General features: G+C 50.5%; 1 pseudogene; it reads left to right on the top strand.

The window, feature by feature from the left end:
- Window positions 1-578: 578 nt before the first annotated feature.
- LOC119397750 (uncharacterized) lies at window positions 579-1,973 on the top strand (annotated as a pseudogene).
- Window positions 1,974-2,903: the final 930 nt, after the last annotated feature.

The raw sequence follows: 2,903 nt of genomic DNA, 5'->3' as shown, positions 1-2,903 counted from the left end.
AGACGGAGAATAACTAACTAGTTGTCGCGCAATCGTAACTAGTTCTAGACGGGTTTTTACACTAATTATAAAGGGCTTCCAAGGCCGCCGCGAAGGGTATATAAAGAGGTCTGCAGCAGCTCAGAACTCACAGTCTTCAACAGGCTGTCCACTCAGGAGGACCTCAAGCGGACACAAGACGCCTTCGGTAAGACTTTTTTTTCGGTTAGCTATGCTATATTCTGAATTCTTGCATTTATCTGCTTTTTAATAGAGACCATGGCAGAATCACGCAAACGTCAGCTTGACGATCAAGACACAGAAGATGAGGTACCCCTATGTTACCGTTTGGAATTATTTTTTGGTGATGCCATCTATATTCCCAGGGACAAACTACAAAGTTTATTGGTTCGAGCTACGAGAACAGTACCTATGACATTAATGAAAACCTGGTGGCATTTGCGGAACCTGATCGAGACGTGGGAGAAGTATCAAATCCAAACGTGTCCGAACCAGGAACAGGGGTTGTAGGAGATGGAAAAGGTTTACAACCCCCTCCACGCTGGGCACTGCAGCTACAGTCAGTTCCAAAACGATGAAAGCTTGTGGATGATGTGTTTCCCGCTCGAGACGACGGAGAGGCTGAGACAATTTGTCATGACATTATCAGAGGATTCGAGCAAGGGCCCACCCAGTGCGGAATCGCTGCCGTCGCACTCCACACACGAGGAACTACCCTCCCACACGTCCACGTCTTTAACAACTGCAGCTGGAGCAATGGCACATGCCGATGTGTTATCTTCGCTGGCGTCGTCAGACGGCCAAATCGCTCGTCAATTTGGTCTACAAGCGCCAGTGCATGGGACCTCTACCATCTCGTCAAGTATTTCAATAGTGAGCCCCGAGTATTGGAATACATTAAAATGGGAGGAAATGATTGGAGTCGCGACGTTAGAAATGAAGTTTTGGGACAACTCGAAGGTTCTGGACACGAGCCCGGGCGAGTTTTGGAAATACTGTACCCGAAACTTCCGCATTCAGTTGCATGTGACGACGCCCATGGAGGTCAGACGAGCGGTGGAGACACTGACGATGTACGCGCAAGAACGGGTGCAAAGTGCCGAAAACGTTCAAATAGAGCGTCGGAAGAATCCATCTACGACTGGCTACGCGAAAACCCCGTATCGCCGTTGACAAACATTGTGCGCACCCCCAAGTGGCTAGCAGACCCGGTGTTTCGGTTCATTCGCCTGGACGACAAGCGCCTCCAACGAGCTATCCAGGTGTTTAATGACGAAATGTGCTCGTACACCACCTTGGACTTTATTGAAATGTACCAGCACACCCAGCCTCTCTTTGATGCCCCACACGGTGACCTCGCTACCTTTTACATGGATGTGCCCGCGTCGTTTGATGCCATGATGGAACTATTAAACTTTCAGTTTAATGGCATCCCCGAGGAAGTGTCGGCCTTTGTAAACAACCTATATAGCCTGGTCGAGAAGGCGGTCCCCAAGAAAAACTGTATGGAGATTGTGTCCCCTCCGAGTGCAGGAAAAACTTTTTTTTTTGACCTCGTTCTTTCCTTTTACATTAACCACGGTACGATCCGTAACTTTAACCGCTACACTAGCTTTCCACTTCAGGACACCGTGGGCCGTCGCATCCTGGTGTGGAACGAGCCAAACTGTGAGTCGTCTGCTATTGATACTGTTAAAAAAATTTTTTGGTGGTGACGTAGATTCGGTGGCGGTCAAGTACTCGGCTGATCACACCATTTCCAAGACGCCCGTCATTGTGCTCTCAAACAACGAGGTGTTTCCAGATGACGAGGCCTTCAACCACCGCATGTGGCGCTACAAGTGGCGAGCGTGTCCTCCACTAAAGAAATACGACAAGAAGATCCACCCGATGGCCCTGGTCCTCCTGTTTGATGCTTTTGTACTCGAAGAAACATACGTCGGCACGCGCCAGCTTGATCAATAAACAGCTTTGAACCTAACATCCTGAGTACTTGGTCAATGCTTTGCATTTTCCGACTACACCGACACTGACAAGCGCAAAAAAAAGGTGTCGGCTCAATCAGTCTGTTTTTTGTTTTGTTTTTATGTCAGTCATTCAGTCAGTCAGTTCAGTCAGTCAGTCAGTTCAGTCAGTCAGTCTGTTCAGTTAGTCAGTTCAGTCAGTCAGTCAGTCAGTGTCGCAAAACTGTCGCAAAAAGGGAGATGGCTGAACACCAGTCAGCGCGTGAAGCCGCTCTTCCTCTCCTCAGCCCAAGCGCATACGTTTCGATACAATACGAGTCGTCCGGGGACCATATTGTAATCATTTTTGTCAATAGAACGAGGAGAGGCGGTCGACGGAACGAGGTCTCCGGCCGTTCTGTGGCTACCACGTGACCGTTCTACGGCTCTTGCAGGCTATTCTCACGTCTTGGACTGTTAAACAATGCATATTTAATTTGAATTTGAATCGAGCCTCGACCAACCCCGTGCAGCTCATGGAACGCTCCGCACCGTTCTGTGACAGAACGCTTACAAAATAGCACCTCTGCTTGCGCTTCTCCGGCGTTCTCGCTTCTGCTCTCGCGGCGCATGCGCTACTCTCCTCCTCTAGTCTCCTCTCCTTCAAGTGTGAATATAAAGCGGGCAAAGCGCTGCGCGCGTTCATTGCAGCGCTTGCTTCGGTTGACTCCTCTGAAATGCGGGCTCGACATGCCGAAATTCTCTCCTGCGCAACGCCGCGATGAGCTCCAGCGCATGCGCGTCCCCTCCCCCTCTCTCTCCTCTCCTACGCTGCTCCCCTCTCGCGCGCCTGTCGACTGCGTTCGCCGCTCGCCCTGTGAGAATTAACGGCTAGGCTAGAGGGAAGACACGACGCGCGTAGCGTTCCTCTTCTCGTTCCACGACGCGAGGTCGGTAGCA

Source organism: Rhipicephalus sanguineus, chromosome 6 (genome assembly GCF_013339695.2).
Source record: "Rhipicephalus sanguineus isolate Rsan-2018 chromosome 6, BIME_Rsan_1.4, whole genome shotgun sequence".
NCBI classification, from domain to species: Eukaryota; Metazoa; Arthropoda; class Arachnida; order Ixodida; family Ixodidae; genus Rhipicephalus; species Rhipicephalus sanguineus.
The sequence above is the reverse complement of the archived record's forward strand: the minus strand, read 5'-3'. Positions and strand labels throughout refer to the sequence as shown.